This window comes from Notamacropus eugenii, chromosome 1, assembly GCF_028372415.1.
Source record: "Notamacropus eugenii isolate mMacEug1 chromosome 1, mMacEug1.pri_v2, whole genome shotgun sequence".
NCBI classification, from domain to species: Eukaryota; Metazoa; Chordata; class Mammalia; order Diprotodontia; family Macropodidae; genus Notamacropus; species Notamacropus eugenii.
Window position 1 is genome coordinate 469,811,406 of NC_092872.1, and position 18,636 is coordinate 469,830,041.

Here is an 18,636-nt window from a genome sequence, read left to right on the forward strand (position 1 = left end):
TTCCTAAGTTTTAATGAAATGTCCCTCCTCCTCATGCCACACGTTCCGGCTTCTCTCAACTATATCAGAACACACAGCTTCCCCTACTAGTCCTCCAGTCGGAGCCCACAAGCCCACAATGAACTCTCTTCCCACTCCATCATCTCCTTGCACATTTCTTTGGGTCCCTACACAAAAGACAGTGAGGTATTTTAACTTCTGAGAATCATTAGTTTAGTAAGCTTGGTTTAAAAACCAACCAACCAACCAAGTAGTGCTACCTTAGCTCATCAGGCTCACCCCAGTAACACCTCCTCCCCATCTCCCCAAGCAAGCCATGAGATTGCCTTTATATTCCAAGTAGGAGTTTTATTCTCTGTTTGCTTCTTTGTCCAAGTGGCCCTTGCCCCAGAAGCCTCATAAGATCATGTCTGTATTTTTTCTCAATTTTAAGAATGGGGCAGCTAGATGGTTCAATGAAAAGAGAGTGACCCAGAGGTTCATAGATGGCAGCAATAGAAATCTAGAAAGGAAGGAAGGAAGGAAGGAAGGAAGGAAGGAAGGAAGGAAGGAAGGAAGGAAGGAAGGAAGGAAGGAAGGAAGGAAGGAAGGAAGGAAGGAAGTGAAGGAAGGAAGGAAGGAAGTGAAGGAAGGAAGGAAGGAAGGAAGTGAAGGAAGGAAGGAAGGAAGGAAGGAAGGAAGGAAGGTTGCTTTTACTAAGTACCTACTATGGTACAGTGGAAAGAATATTGTTTCTGGAGTTAGAGGACTTGGGTTCAAGTTCTGCTGCTGATCCCTTCTACCTGTGTGACATTGTTAAAATCACATAACCTCTCTAGACCTCAGATTCTTCATCTGTAAAACAAGAGGGTTGGACCAGATGGCCTCTAAAATCTCTTCCAGTTCAAAATTTATAAACCTATGATCCTACAGTTTAAAGGAATAAATAAATTAAAAAGCATGTATTAATCACATACTCTGCCAAGCATGGTGCAAAAAGATGAGGATATGGATACAAAAGCAAAGAGAGTCTTTAAGATGCTTACAGTCTAAGGGAGAAGATAACACAGAGGGTAGCAGTAGCCAAGGAGGGGCATTTTGGCTGACTCAAGAAAGTTAATAAACATTTATTAAGCTCCCACAGTGTGTCAGGCACCAAGAAGAGATAAAAGACAGTTCCTGCCCTCAAGGAGCTTACAATCCAATGGGGGAGACAATGTACAAATGAATATATACAAAGCAAGTCATATACAGGATAAAACAGGAAATAATCAAAAGAGATTAAGCACTGGAATTAGGAGGGGTTATGGAAGGCTTCTTGTGAAAGGTGAGATCTTAGTTGATACTTAAAGGAAGTCAGGGAGATTAGTAGTTGGTGGTGAGGAGGGAGAATACAGTTAGGAAAAACGCCCAGAGTGGAGAAATGAAGTGTCAGGGAACATCCAGGAGGCCAGTGTCACTGGATCAAAGAGTATATGTCAGGGGGGAAAGTAGAAGAAAACAGAAAAGAGTAGGGAACAAGTTATGAAGGGCTTTGTATACCATACAGAGTATTTTGTATTTGCTCCTGAGGTGACAGGAAGCCATTGGAGTTTACAATAGAGAGTATGACATGATCACACTTTCATTTTAGAAAAATTCATTTAGTGATTGAATGGAGAATGGGTTGAAGTCAGGAGAACCTTGAGGCAAGCAGACCCTCACCCCTCCACCCCAGGCAGGCTATTGAAATAATCCAGATGTGAGGTGATAGAAGGCCTGCACTATAGTTGTGGTGGTGTCATTAAAGATGAGGGGACATATTTGAGAGATGTTGCAAAGGTGAAATGGACAGGGCTTGGAAACAGATTGGAGATGGAGTGAGGAGGAATCCAGAATGACTCCTAGTTTGGGATCCTGGAGGACTGGGACGATGGTGTTGCTCTCTACTGTAATAGGGAAGGTGGGAGTGTATGGAAGGTTTGGGGGGAAAATAAAGACGTGTTCTAGGCATATTGAGTTCAAGATGTCTAGACATCCATTATGGATTAGAGTTGTGAGCTTGGAGGTGAGCAGAGAAATTGTGGCCAAAAAGTAGATCTGAAAATCATGAGCATGAAGATGGTAATCAGATCTCTAGGAGCTGATAAGACCACCAAGAAGAGTACAACAGAGGGAGAGAGAAGAGAATCTAGGACAGAACCTAGAGGATTATTTTTTGGGGGATAAGGGAGACATGGACACATTTGTAGATAGTAGGATATGAGCCAATAGAGAGGGAGAGATTAAAAATAAATGAGACAGTGGTGATGATAGAGGTTGCAATCTGTGGGAAGATTCAGGATGGAATGGGATCACTTGAACAAGCAGAAGAGTTAACCTTGGTAAGGAGTAAGGCCACTTCATCACGTGGGATAAAGGTGGAGGAGGAGAGAGTGGCAGAAGGCACCTGCGTGATGGAAGATGGGGAGGAAGGGAGAAGAAGGAGTGAATAGTTAATGGCCTCAATTTTTTTTGTAAAATATAAAGCAAAGTTCTCAGTTGAGAGAGGGGAGGTGACAGGGAGCCATGAAAGGTTTGAAGAGGGAAGAAAGGGTTTGGAAGAGTTGCTGTGGAGAGTGGGATAGTGAATGAATATTATATTGTATTGTAAAATTGCCTAGCAGCAGGGAGGGTCCATACAAGGTTGTACGACATCAGTCTGTAGTGGACACAGTCAGAATGGTTGTGAGATTTTTTCCATCTTCATTCAGAAACATGTTGATAGGTGCAAAAGCCATGAATGATGGGAGCACTCAGAATCTGAGGGTTGGCTGGGCATAATAGGTGATATGATAAGGGAGTAAGGGGTTCAAGAGAGGAGGACTCTGTAGAGCTGAATTGGTTCACCAAGGATTCAAGACAGGGGAAGAGGAGAGAGTGGTTAATACAGGGGAGACAACCTGGAAGAAGACTGAGGGGTCAAGGAATTAGAGGTCACAGTTCAGATGAAGAATAAGATTTTGTAATGGAAGGCATAGGGGGAGGTAAAAAGCCAGTAGATTATAGTCTAGAAAATTGCAGGGCTGAAAGAGAGAAGGAGGCATATTTGAGGGATGTTGCAAAGGTAATATCGACAAATAGGGCCATAGGGGAATAGATTAACATACTCCTTCCAGTAATAATCATGGAGTTGATATGATCATAGTTCATGATTCCAGAACTTGAGGTGGGGGGAGGGAGAGAGATGAAAGACAGAAAAATGGTTGGCAAAGCTGTGGGGGAGATTGCCGGAGAGCAGGGTATGAATGAAGAAGCCTGATAACTGGGACTCTCTAGCTCAGCTGGAATGGTCCAGGAGGCACCAATCAGGACAACAGGCTCCAGGGTGGAAGTTTCTCTCCAGGGCAGTGATTCTCAACATTTCTTTTTGTTCCATAAATCCCTTTCAACCACCACCGCAACAAAAGAATGTGTTGTGAGCCCCAGTGTAATTTAATGTACTACTCATAATATTCTATTAAATTTATTCATTAAATACATACAATAACTATAATGATAAGTTTTAGCCCCCAAGGCTCTAAATTAACATTTATATTATATGATTATGATTATAAAATGTAAAATTTTATTCTGTCTATAATTAGGAAAACTTTAAATATAAAATTATAAAACTAATTACAAAATAATGCTGAATATTTTATGTGGAACATTCTGTAAGAATTAAAAAAAATAAAACATAAAGATTTCATATGCTTACTATTAACTGCATGACATCATCTTAAATTTCTTTATTTTATAAATTTTATTGAATGTAAATAACATTTTTAATGAAATAAGTTACAACTTGAAAGATTCTTAACATAATATAATAATCATATATAAACTTAATTTTGATGTTGGACTTCTTTGAACAAAGGTTTATAATATTTGGCTCAACACCAGACAAACTGTCTTGAGTCTGGTTCCAAATAGAATTTATTTCTATATTTTGATTTAAAACAAGAATAAAATGAAAATGTACTCTCCCATAAATATGTGGCAAGAAATGCAATGTAGGTGAATTTTGCAAGTTCTCTGAGAAATAGAAATTCTTAATTTTTAATTGTCAACCACCTAGCTAATTATGATATAAAATATTTGTTTTTCTACTAGTTAGCAATAAGCATTATATTAAATGCTAAATGTACCTAAAATTCAATTGCCTATATTGATTTGTTTTAACGATGGTTGTGTATAAATTAACCTTTGCAAGGAAATAATCCCTTCAGATGTGACTTTATTCTCTTATACCACTAGTACATTAGCTACACTGTCACAGAAACTCTACATAATGGCTCATCCAGTATTGTCAACCAGATCATTTAAACATCTACCAGTCAAAAGAATATTAATGTAAATGGAAGATAAGTTTGAACTGGAAAACAACCCTAATGCTACAATAAGAAACAACAGAAGCTTTGTTTCTGTTTCAAAACGGCTCTCCATATGCTTGCCCAATGAGTGTGGTTTTCAAACAGCCTGATATTTGTACTTCAGAAACACAAACATTCATAACATCTTGATCATGTGATTATCAAGCTGAAAAGGTATGATTACAGGGTAATAGAAGGCAATGAGGAGGCTACTCTGGTGTAGTGTGTAGAATAGAAGTGAAGGCCTTCATGTATTTGACCATCCATTAAGAATCTGTTTTTCCTTGAATATTTAACCCTTTGTAGCAGTTTGAAAACAATTTGATGACAGGTTGAAAAATTGCAAGGATATATTGTTGTTAGTCAGAAGCAGTCTGATGTAATCATTGCATGAACACCAAAATTGCCACACACATGATCACGATGGTTTCAAATTGTTGCAGAAAAAAACCTGTAATACTTCAAACATGCACAGGTTTGTTGTTACAGAGGGAAAATATATTTGTAAAATAATTGGGCAATTATTTACTGTTTAAGGAGTCATTAATTTTTTTTAGCTTGAACTCCTTGGATCATCAGAACCAATCCAACCACTAAATAGGAATTGCTGCTCTAGGTAATGTATGAGTGGCAAAGCACTTAGCGAGTCTCTGGAGGAGATGACTGGAGAAGGAAGGAAAAGAAAGAAAGAGGCATTTATTAGGCTCCTAGCATGTGCCAGACGCTGTAATAAATAATTTACAAATATTCTTTCATTTGATCCCCATGACAGCCTCAGGGAGGTCAGAGCTATTATCATTCTCATTTCACAGTTGAAGAAACTGAAGCAAACAGAGGTTAAATTTAATGTTTGAGACTGGATTTGAACTCAAGTTTTCCTGAATCTAGGCCCAGCTCTATATTCACGGTGCCACCTAACTGCTGAGAGTGACTCTATTGGATCCTCAATTCTAATACACTAAATTATTTGACTTCCAATTCCACAGTTTAAGAGCAGAGGTCTCCTTAGAGACAGGAACAATGCTAAATAACCTTGAAAAATGATTGTCAATAATATAAAAAAAAAGGAAAATGATAAATGTTGGAGAAGATATGGGAAAATTGGAACATTAATGCACTGTTGCTGGAGTTGTGAATTGGTCCAACCATTCTGGAAAACAATCAGGAACTATGCCCAAAGGGCTATAAAGTTGCACATACCCTTTGATCCAGCAATTCCACTACTAGGTCTGTATTCCAAAGAGATCATAAAAAAGGAAAAAGGACCCACATGTACAAAAATATTTGTAGCAGCTCTTTTTGTGGTGGTAAAGAATTGGAAATTGAGGTGATACTCACCAGTTGGGGAATGACTGAACAAGTTGTGGTATATGAATGTAATGAAATATTATTGTGCTATAAAAAATGATGAGCAGGCAAACTTCAGAAAAACCCAGAAAGACTTATATGATCTGATGCTGAGTGAGGTGAGCAGAACCAGGAGAACCTTGTATACAGTTACAGTCACATTGTTTGATGGCTAACTGATAGACATAGCTCTTCTCAGAAATGCAAGGTTCTAAGACAGCTTGAAAAGGCTCATGATGGAAAATGCTTTCCACATCCAGAGAAAGAACTATGGATCAAAGCATACTGTCTGTTCTCCCTCTCTTTTTTGGTTTTGTTTTGTTTCTTTTTTGTGGCTCATCTCATTGATTCTAATTTTTCTTTATGACATGACTAATATGGAAATATGTTTAATATGAATGTATATGTAGAGCCTATATCATATTGCATGCTATCTTGGGGAAGAGGGGGATGGAAGGTGGAGAAAATTTCAAACTGAAAAGCTTGTGGAACTGAATGTTGAAAACTAAAAATAAATGAATTAATTTAAGAAAAAAAATTTAAGAAAAAAGGAAATGATGAGCAAGCAGACTTCAGAAAAACCTGGAAAGACTTACATGAACTGATACTGAGTGAAGTGAGCAGAACCGGGAGAAACATACACAGTAACAGCAACCTTGTACAATGACCAACTTTGACTGATTTAGCTCTTCTCAGCAATGCAGTGATCTAAGACAATTCCAAGGGATTCATGATGGAAAATGCTGTCCGTGTCCAGAGAAAGAACTATAGAGTCTAAATGCAGATCAAAACATACCATTTTGTCTTGTTTTTGTTTTATCTTTCTTATGGTTTTTGTCTTTTGTTCTGATTCATCTTTCATAACATGACTAATGTGGAGATATGTTTAATATGATTGTACATGTATAGCCTATATCAGATTGTTTGCCATCTTGGGAAAGAGGGAGGGGAAAGAGGGAGGGAAGGAGAAAAAAATTTGGAACTCGAAATCTTATAAAAATGAATATTGAAAACTATCTTTACATATAATTGGAAAAAAATAAAATACTATTAAGTGGGGGTTGGGGGGGAAGGAAAAATGACTGACTAAAGCCAGACAACAAAGCAGAGAAAATCAGAAAAAAAATGACATACAAATATTTGTGTGGAGCCATTCTCTTAACATAGGAAAAAACTACCCTATGCACTTCAGTTGCCCAGGAGAGCTTTACTATACTACATTCCAGGATGGTACTGATGATGCTCATGATCCTGTGTTAGGAAGAAGGATAAATGGGACTCAATATATTCTATTTATTTAGACATTCAGCATGTACTTATTAGGTACCAATTATGTGTAAGGCACAGTACTGGACACTGATCATATAAAAATCAAATAGAAGAACTGAAAATATATCATACATTTTAGAAAGAGTTTCACTAAAAGTATTTATTTTTCCAGTCTTGCTATTTAAAAGAATAAGCAGGGGAAGTCTGTGATGGACTAGACCTTCAACCTTGGGACATAGGGCCTCATTGGGGAGAGATACCAGGATATTTCCCTTTGGGTGGGAGAAATTCTGGGAAGTCACTGGGAGAATAAACAGGGTAGGAGTGTGCCAAGCCAGAAAGGAGTTCACCTATTGGTGAACTTTTGGAGGAAGGAAGCACTGTCATCTTGTAGCATCCTATTTTGACTAATTGTCTTTTTTAAAGCTTGGTTGCTTCTACCTGCTGGAGAAGAACAATGTCTATCATACCCTCTAAATTTCAACATGTGAGAGACAAAGGCCTTGTTGCCCTGCCTTAATTATGGCTCTGACCATTGTGCTGCCCTTTCTATTCTATCTTCTCAGCCACTCTGTTCCTGAGATAGAATGTGTTTTTAGGAAAGGTGGAATTTCCTAGCAAAGCTCTCCAGAAGGTCTAATCTTCACTGGTAAAATGCCCCAGACCTATTTGATCAGCCTATTACACTGACCTCTTCAAAGGCATCAAAAGAGATCTTCTTTGAAGCTACACCTGGATTGGTTTTTATGAAAAACCTCATCGCAATATTTTCACATTTCATTTTGAGATCAGAAGAATGATTTCCCAGGCAGATTCAATGATGGGACAACTAGTAAATTGAATGTGTATGTTCAGGAAGGAAGAAACTTAAAAAACCCATCATTTGGGTTGCAGATCAAGCTGTTCTATATGCTGCACAAATGTGAATACATACCCTAAGCAGGAACTGCTTAAGAATTCCCTCTTTCGAGAAGCTTTTCCTGACTGCTATCTTCCTATTTCTCCTGCCCCTACTGTCCTTTCCCTTACTTGGAACCTCGATATACATCAAATTAAGTAGCCTATACCTACTTATTATATTGTGCATTCTTTAAAAAAAAAGCTTGATAGATGTCTTTGTTTTTTATATTGGAGTTATTTCTGGCTAAGTTCTTCCCTCTCCTAACCTTCTTACCCCCACCATCTAATGAGATTTCCTTTGAAATAAAGAAAAAACAAGTAAACAAAACAACTGGTACAGCAATTACTCCCAATGGTCTATGCAACATTGCACTCTTGTAGTTCCCCCTCCTCCAACCAAGATGGGGAGAAAGCTTAGATTTTTTTCATCTCTTCTCTGGTACCACAATGAGCCATTACATTGACAATGTTCAATTTCATTTTTCTTTTCATTTACATTATTGTAGTCATAGTGTATGCTATTTTCCTTATTTTGTTCACTGCACTCTGTATCAGTTTTTACAATTCTTCTCATACTTCTCTGAGTTCTTCATATTGTCCAATTCCTCCAGCACAATACTCTTCCATTACATTCATACATCACAATTTGTTCAGCCATTTCCTAGTTTGTTTCCAGGGATTTTTGGTGCCCCCCAATATTCCACATATAATATGTTACCCTCTAAACTAAACTGTCTGAGTACAAGACCTATATCTTATTTATGTTTTTATCTCTCTTAGATCATAGCATAGTGTTCTGCATGGTAGACATTTGTTAAATGTTTGTCAAATAATAAAAGAATTGTTCTTTCAATATTTCCCCAGTTAAGAGCATGAACTTTCTGAGGGCAGGAACCATGAATTTCATAACCACTACAGTACCCAACACAGTGATGGGCATGAGGAAGATACTCAATAAATACTAAATGGAAAAAAGATACAAAAGTTGGTGCAGTTAGCTGGTCAGTGGGAGTCCCACCATTTCATTAATAAACCATTGTGTCTAAGAAAAATCTCTATGCTCCTGCATTTATTTTAGTGAGCTTCCTGGGAGGGCAGCACAGTCCTGAGAAGAACTTGGTACCTCCATACTGGCTTCACTGATTGGAATGAGGGGAGTGGACCAGCATTGTTCACTTAAGATACTTTCTGGGCATGGAAACTTTGGATGCCCTCTTTCAGCTCATTTGGTTGAGCTGAGAAACTAGAGGTCACCCATTTCATCATTACACCAAAGGAATCAACCTGGAACATTTTAATGAAACCAAATGGCAGGGATTCTGACTTAACTTGGAGTGTGGCATTAAGATTGGAAAACCCAGGTGAAGTAGAGTACATTGTAAGCATAATGAAGTTATTGATTTTAATTTTCTGGCCTTTCTATGGGAGGATGAAATACCCATAACTACCTGGTGCAGGAAAGAAATAAATGATGTGAATCAGATGGAAACCTGGAACAGGTCCAGAAGCTTAAGATTTTTCCAATAACTTTTAGAAGGAATAGTTTTCCTTTCAAAGGAATGTTTGTTTGTCCTTTTTTCATTCAGACTTATAATTTAATTGGTATAGAGATATCTTGGTGTAGAAATTCCTCACCTCATTGATATAGATTGGCAGTTTGCCTATAGCTTATAGTCTTGGACACTAAGAATGATTGCCTTGGGTACTGGGAGATTAAGTGATTTGCCTGGGATCAAACATCTAGGATGTGTCAGGGGTAGGACTTGAGAAGACAGCTTTTTCCTGGTTTCAAGACTGGCTTTCTAGTTTGTCTACCATTCTTACTCCCTTCACATGGAAGATAACAGGTAGTGATATTCATTAAGAATCCCTCTGTCATTTCCCTGCTCCACTGAGTCCTTATATGCACGTTAAGCCTCTCATCATTCTTTTTGTCTAGTTGTCTATTACTGAGTTTTCTTGTTTTCACTTCAGTAATAATTTTGCCAATTTTCCTGAAATGTATGGGGACTCCTTTTGTCTTGAATAGCAAAGCATTCTTCTTTTCTAATAAAAAGAAGAGGCTATTTGGCATTTTGTATAAAGGACCAAACTTGGAGTCAGGAACACCTGGCTTCAAAGTCTTACTCTGATTCATTCTGGCTGTGTGACCCTAGGCAAGTCACTTAACTTCCAATAACCTCCAAGATGATAAGTTATTGATCAGATGCCAATCTGGACCCTTACAGGGTGTTTTCATCCAGGGAGCTCACAAAATCATTGAAAGCACAGGTCCAGACCATGAAAAAAGAAGGTCCTTACTAGAAAGCTGTACCCACCCACTCCACCTGATCTTCATCTCTCAGCTCTATCCTGTCCTATTACAGCTATAAGCAAGGTGACAAGCTAGCTGGCACTTTTCTTGTAATGACAGCAGGACATTCTTCCTCTTTTTTAATTAATTAATTAATTAAACTTTTAACATTGATTTTCACAAAATTTTGGGTTCCAAATTTTCTCCCCTTTTGTCCCCTCCCCCACCCCCAAACACCGAGTATTCTAATTGCCCATCACCAATCTGCTCTCTCTTCTATCATCCCTCTCTGCCCTTGTCTTCATCTTCTCTTTTGTCGTGTAGGGCCAAATAACTTTCTATACCCTTTTACCTGTATTTCTTATCTCCTAGTGGCAAGAACAGTACTCGACAGTTGTTCCTAAAACTTTGAGTTCCAACTTCTTTTTCTCCCTCCCTCCCTACCCCTTCCCTTTGGAAGGCAAGCAATTCAATATAGGCCAAATCTGTGTAGTTTTGCAAATGACTTCCATAATAGTCGTGTTGTATAAGACTAACTATATTTCCCTCCATCCTATCCTGCCCCCCATTACTTCTATTCTCTCTTTTGATCCTGTCCCTCCCCATGAGTGTTGACCTCAAATTGCTCCCTCTTCCCCATGCCCTCCCTTCCATCATCCCCCCCACCCTGCTTATCCCCTTATCCCCCACTTTCCTGTATTGTAAGATAGGTTTTCATACCAAAATGACTGTGCATTTTATTCCTTCCTTTAGTGGAATGTGATGAGAGTAAACTTCATGTTTTTCTCTCACCTCCCCTCTTTATCCCTCCACTAATAAGTCTTTTGCTTGCCTCTTTTATGAGAGATAATTTGCCCCATTCCATTTCTCCCTTTCTCCTCCCAATATATTTCTCTCTCACTGCTTGATTTCATTTTTTTAAGATATGATCCCATCCTCTTCAACTCACTCTGTGCACTCTGTCTCTATGTGTGTGTGCGTGTGCGTGTGCATGTGTGTGTGTGTGTAATCCCACCCAGTACCCAGATACTGAATAGTTTCAAGAGTTACAAATATTGTCTTTCCATGTAGGAATGTAAACAGTTCAACTTTAGTAAGTCCCTTATGACTTCTCTTTGCTGTTCACCTTTTCATGGTTCTCTTCATTCTTGTGTTTGAAAGTCAAATTTTCTTTTCAGCTCTGGTCTTTTCATCAAGAATGCTTGAAAGTCCTCTATTTCATTGAAAGACCAATTTTTCCCCTGAAGTATTATACTCAGTTTTGCTGGGTAAGTGATTCTTGGTTTTAGTCCTAGTTCCTTTGACTTCTGGAATATCCTATTTCACACCCTTCAATCCCTTAATGTAGAAGCTGCTAGATCTTGTGTTATCCTGATTGTATTTTCACAATACTTGAATTGTTTCTTTCTAGCTGCTTGCAATATTTTCTCCTTGACCAGGGAACTCTGGAATTTGGCCACAACATTCCTAGGAGTTTCTCTTTTTGGATCTCTTTCAGGCGGTGTTCTGTGGATTCCTTGAATACTTATTTTGCCCTCTGGTTCTAGAATCTCAGGGCAGTTTTCCTTGATAATTTCATGAAAGATGATGTCTAGGCTCTTTTTTTGATCCTGGCTTTCAGGTAGGCCCATAATTTTTAAATTGTCTCTCCTGGATCTATTCTCCAGGTCAGTTGTTTTTCCAATGAGATATTTCACATTATGTTCCATTTTTTCATTCTTTTGGTTTTGTTTTGTGATTTCTTGGTTTCTCATAAAGTCATTAGCCTCCATCTGTTCCATTCTAATTTTGAAAGAACTGTTTTCTTCAGTGAGCTTTTGAACCTCCTTTTCCATTTGGCTAATTCTGCTTTTGAAAGCATTCTTCTCCTCATTGGCTTTTTGAACCTCTTTTGCCAATTGAGTTAGCCTATTTTTCAAGGTGTTATTTTCTTCAGCATTTTTTTGGGTCTCCTTTAGCAGGGTGCTGACCTGCTGTTCATGCTTTGCCTGCATGTCTCTCATTTCTCTTCCCAGTTTTTCCTTCACCTCTCTAACTTGATTTTCAAAATCCTTTTTGAGCTCTTCCATGGCCTGAGCCTATTGGGTGGGCTGAGATACAGAAGCCTTGACTTCTGTGTCTTTCCCTGATGGTAAGCATTGTTCTTCTTCATCAGAAAGGAAGGGAGGAAATACCTGTTCACCAAGAAAGTAACCTTCTATAGTCTTACTTTTTTTCCCTTTTCTTGGCATTTTCCCAGCCAGTGACTTGACTTCTGAGTATTCTCTTCACACCCACTTGGCCTCCAGATCCACCCCGTCAGCACTTGGGGTCTGAGATTCAAGTGCTGCTCCCCAGCCTCAGGGCTTTGGTGGGGGTGGGGCTGCTATTCAGTGTGAGATTAAGTTCAGGTGCTCAGGTGGGGGCAGGGCCACCTCACAGCTCACAGGCTCAGTTCCCTCAGGGGGTTTATGCAGAGACCTTCAACAATGGATCCAGGCTCCTGCCTGCTTGGGCAGCCCCGGTCTGCTGCTGCCTCCACTGCTGCCTCCCGAGGGGGCCTGAGTTATGGGGGCACCCTGCTCCCCTGTTGGCAAGCCGAGAAGACCCTCTCACGAACCTTTGGGGCCTGTGGAGGGACCTGCGCGGCCACTGGAGATTCTGTCCCTGAAGCCTGCTCGGATCCACTCCTCTCGGTGTCACGTGGCCGAGGCAGGGCAGGGCTGGGCTGGGCTCCAGGTCCGCAGCGTAAAGGACTTTTGGCAAGAGGTTTTCAGGCTCTCTGGAACAGAAATCTCATGCGCTTCATTGTTCTGTGGCTTCTGCTGCTCCAGAATTTGTTGGGAGTTCTTTTTTACAGATATTTTATGGGCTGTGGGTTCGGAGCTAGCGTATGTGTGTCTTTCTACTCCACCATCTTGGCTCTGCCCCCCGACACTCTTCCTCTTGTGTGGCTTTTAATAAAACAAACAAACCTGTGTACCACATCCTTCTCTTGACCTTATAAAGTACAAGCACATGAAGCTTTCAGTGGTGGAGAATGAGTCTGAGAACCTCTCTTGGTTATAGGGTCATAAGCCACCATGCAAATCTATGGATAAAATAGGACCTTATTGGACAGGCAATTCATTTAAGCTATTAGCAGGCATCATCACTAGCATTTCCTCAGTACTTTAAAGTTTGCAAAGTACTTTTGAAATATTATCTCATGTGATCCTCTCCACAATCCAGAAAGGTAGGTATTGTCCTCATTTTAGAGTTGAAGAAACTGAAGCAAGCAGAGGTTAAATGACCTGCTTTGGATCTTTCAACTAGTGTCATACACTGGATTTAAACTCAGGTCTTCCTGACTCCAGGCCTAGTGCTTAATCCAATATACCCCTTTTACCTTTAGCCTCATCAAGATGTAGGTTGGAAGGGAAATCTCATTCAGCCCTGCTTCCAGCTTTCTGAAAAGATCAGAGTATTACTGCTTGACAATCAATGAGAGAGGTCTCAGGTTCACATTCTTAGATAGGGGAACAGTTGTCTTAATCTGAGGCTAGCTTTAAATTGTAGCTCCTAGCAATCTGACCTCCCCAAGTCACCTCCTTACTACAGTCTTAGTAGTGAGATGCATACTTTAAGTCCCCTACACTCCTAAGAAAACAAGGAAAGGACCTGTCTTCCTAAGCTCAATCCTGAATGTGCTGATTTAGAGCAATTAACAGAAGCTCACATAATACATCAGTTAAGATAGGGATTCTGCCTCCCTTGCCCCTATTTGATCTTATGGTACCTTATACTTCACTTAAGCATGTTATCAGAGTCTAATTTGTATTATTTTTTTCTGTATACAAATCTTAACTCCCCCTACTGTAAATTTCTTGAGGCTGGGCACCTTATCTTTATTTTTGCATCTCATTCAAGTGCACTCCACATAGTAGAAACCTAGTAAATGTTAGAATGAATGAATCCCCAATACTCAGGAAGAAAATTGCTTAGGTCATATGGTCCTGTAAGGCATTCTCAGTAGGAAATCTTATACTGTCACTGCTTTGCAAAAGCCTCTTTCATGTAGGCTGAAAATGACAGCTAATCAGATCACCAACATAACAGGATTCCCAGTTCTTAAAGGTGTAGGCCAGGGGTGTGGAACCTTTGGCCTTGAGGCCACATGTGGCCTTGGGTGTGGCCTTTTGATTAAGCCCAAGTTTTACAGAACAAATCCTTTTATTAAGGGGATCTACTCTGTGAAATTTGGATTCAGTGAAAAGGCCACACTTGAGGACCTAGAGGGCCACATGTGGTCTTGAGGCTGAAGGTTCTACACCCCTGATATAGATTGACTGCCTCCAGTTGGGCACACATTAGTACTGCCTATGTAGTTATTCTGATGACTTAGCTCTTTCTGTCTCTGTCTCTCATAGACCAGATACACACACACACACACAGACACACACACACACAGACACACACAGAGCCAGCTGTGCTGCCCATGATTGTGTGTTAGATGCAGCTTCTGCCAAGTATATATGAGTTTGTTTGCTTTCTGCTGGGTATCTGCATCCTCAGACCTCAGGGCATTTCCTTGTTGTCAATCACAATGAATCTGTGTTGCTGGTGTGTGGGTTCATGAGTTGGGGAGGTTGATTCTATGCTTTAGCTGAGGAGGAGATGCATCACTGACCTCACCCCCTGGTTGTTATAATCATCAATCTATAATGAGTGGTCATTAGAAATGGGTTCCCTAGTTAGCTTCGAAGTTCATTTATGTTAGTGTCAACTCAAAAATGGAGCTAGAAGCAAAAGCTTTTCTGAGGGGAAAAGCAGCACATCTGTGAGGGTAAAATGGAAGAGTGAGCTAGGATACATGAGGAGATGGATTTTTCTAGCCCCCCACTCACTGCCTGGTGTTGGTAGGTGTTAGAGAGGTATATAAGGGGCTTGTGAATTCTTCCTGATAAGACTACTTGCTAAAAAGTCAACAAAGGGAGACAAGAGTGAGTCACACCATGTCATGCTGACAGACACACCAACTCCTTTTACATGACAAAGCAGTAAAATTGGGCTTTAGCCTGGATGTGGGTGGGTGTGTTTATGAGAGGGTGTATGAGACATGGTGTCTGGATATCTCTGTCTAAATATATGCCCAACATAATGTGTAATTTACCAAGAATATAGTCAGTTCCCCCCATTCTCAACAAATACACACATCCACCCATACCCATACTACATGTGCATACACACACACACACACACACACACACACACACAGAGCTTTAATGCAAAAGGATGTTACAGAAAAATTGGATTTTTAAGGACATTTATAAGGAATGTCTGAGTCCAAATACTAAAGTGATGAAAAGGAATCCTTTGGGTGAAATTTTCCTTGACATCAAGTAGTTATTTCACCCTGTACCGTTAGGACATGGAAAAGATGGAAGAGCTGGCCTTGGCTTGTGAATCTGCATTGTGCAGAGGCCTCCTGAAAACAGGCCAGAAGCTAGAGGGTGGGATTGATGTTTGGGGGAAGAAAATGTATGTCATGGAGTAAACAGGTGTGTGTATGTATGTGTTCATCCTTCATTGCCGAAGAAGATCATGCCATCAGAGAAATAATGACATGACTTGCACTTCACTTTGTTTTGAGTGAGGTAGGGCTGTGCAAGGTGACCAGCCTCACTTCTCCTCCAGAGACATCTGAATCCAGTGGCCAGATATTTATCAGGATGACTGAAGATGACCCAGGATGAGGCAATTGGGGATAAATGACTTACCCAAGGTCACATAGCTAGTGAGTGTCAAGTGTCTGAGGTGAGATTTGAACTCAGGTCCTCCTGACTCCTGCACTGGTGCTCTATCCACTGCACCACCTAGCTGACCCTGGAGTAAACAGGTATTGGTCCATGGACTTTTACTTCTGAACAGTGCCCACAAGGGCTAGAGATAAGGAAGTATCTTTAGAGCTATTTCTCTGGGGGCTACAATATTACAAATAATCAATTATTTATATGTGCCTATTATGTGCCAAGCACTATGTTAAGCAATGGGTTTACAAGGAAAAGTGAAAGTCAGACTCTGCCCTCCAGGTATAATGCCAGTGAGCTAAAGATCTTCCCCACCCAATGATAGGTCTACCCATTAAGCTTGATTAGGGGAGGTCCACATCTTTTATTAATTTTCTAATGAGGCACTAGTTCTCAAGGGTTGTGATGCCCTCTGGCTCTGAAAAGTGTATAAATACTCTGAGGTGAGATTTTACTTTGGGGCTTACTCATTGGAAGTGTTTGTTTGGCCAGAGAAGAGACTCTGGGAAGCCAATAAGGAGCTCCTTCCCCCCAAGCCCCACCTTTGAAAACTCTGATGTTGGTGCTTCTTTATGTGGTAACTATGAATGTATGGTCAGACAGTTATCTGTCTGTTGATCTGTGATGTATGTATTGCTTACAGTCAGACAGTTGGAAGCCCTGTCTGTTGGATGATCTTTGTTTCTCTGCATTTTCTCTGAAGTTCAGGGTGCTGACTTTTTCCCCTGAACTAAGTGAATGATATATGTGCTGGATTAAAGTGATTGTTAACCCCTCAAAAGTTGCTTTCCTTTTAGAAAAGCCTATGTAAGAACCTATATAGTAGGCCATCTTGTGTATGTCGGGGTCCTTGCTGATATACCAGGAGCTCATAATCTAGGGGAGGAAACAACATATGAACAAAAATGTACAAACAAACTATATGCAAGGTAAAATGGAGATAATAAAAGAAAGGCATCAGAATTAAGAGGCACTGAGAAAGGTTTCCGATAGAAGGTAAGATTTTTAGCTGAGGCTTGAAGAGAAAGTAAAACGCAGAGATGAGGAGGGAGAGCATTTCAGACATCAGAGAAATGAGATATCAGAGAAGATACAGCCAAGATGGAGTGTCTTGTGTTAATAACCAATGTTACTGTATTAAAGAAGACATGGAGTAGGAGGAGAATGGCGGTATAAGGTACAAGAAGACTGGAAGGGGAGGAATATTGGTTATGAAGGGCCTTGAATGCCAAACAGGATTTTATTTTTGATCTTGGAGGTTAGAAGGAACCACTAGAGTTTATTGAGTGGGGGTGGGGTGGGGTGTGACATGATCAGACCTGCTTTAAGAAAAATCACTTTGAGGGCTGAATCAGAGTGAAGAGAGACTTGAGGCACACTCACCAATTAGCTGGCTATTGTAATAGTCCAGACAGGAGGAAATGAAGACCTGAACCACTAGTAGCGGAGTTAGAGGAGAGAAGGGGGTTTAGTCTAGAGATGTTGCAAAGGTGAAAACCATAGGTCTTCATGACAGATTGGATCTGGGGATAAGAGATACTGAAGGGTTGAGGATGACCCCTAGGTTGACCTAGGAGGTGATAGTGCCCTTGACAATAACAAGAAATTTTGGAAGGGGGAGAATTTTGGGGAAGAATAATGAATTCAATTTTGAACATGTTGAATTTAATGGGTCTCCTCCAATTCGAGATGTCTAATAGTCAGTTAGAGATGTTTGATTGGAGGTTAGTAGAGAGTTTGGAGCAGGATAGGTAGATCTGAGAATCATCAGAGTAGAGGTGATAATTAAATCTGCAGGAACTGATGACATCACCAAACTAAGCAGTACAGAGGGAGGAGAAAAGAGGGCCCTGGGCACACCCTGAGGAATACACATGGTTAGTGGGCATGACCTAGAAGAAGATCCAGCAAAGGAAACTGAGGAGCAGTGAAATGGAAATGAGGAGAACCAAGGGAGGGTGGTGCCCCCCCCAAACCTAAAGAGAGAGGGTGATCTGAGGCTACAGAGAGGTCAAAAAGGGAGATTGAGAATAGGCCATTGAATGTGGCAAATGATTATGATGGGAGTGAGGAAAAGGTAGAAGTATTACCACTTCTTCTGCCACCCAGCAATTAGCATGTGGAAGCTAAGGGCTACTTTAATAGTTCTTTTGGTAAGGTTATACTGTATTGACTGGATACACTAAAAGGAATAATTTTTCTATCACAAAGACACAATTCTGAACCATTAAATATGCTGTGAGTGTACTGTGGGAGACCTAAGCCAATCCAATTTATAGTTATTTATTAAGCACCTACCTGGTACAAAGTACTGTACTGGGTGCTAGGTATACCAATGATCCAATAAAAACAAAAACTCACACCCTAATGTGAATGAGCTTACAAGGGAATGCCACATGTAAATAGATAAGGATTCCTGTGATAATTGAAGGAGGAAGGAGACTAGGTTTTTGATAAGATCTAGTCCAGACTTGTAGAAAAAGAGCACATTCCAGGTGGCTTAGCATTAGGGAAATGGTACAGCTTGTGCAAATACACAGAGGTGGGAAATGAGTACCAAGTTTAGGGAACAGCAGGGTAGGCTCCTTTGGTTGGATTGTAGAGTATGTGAATTGTTCAGTAAACTTAGAAAGGTAGGTTGGAATCAAATTGTGAAGGGTTTTAAACTCCAGGCTGAGGAATTTGTATTTTATCCTTGAGGCAATAC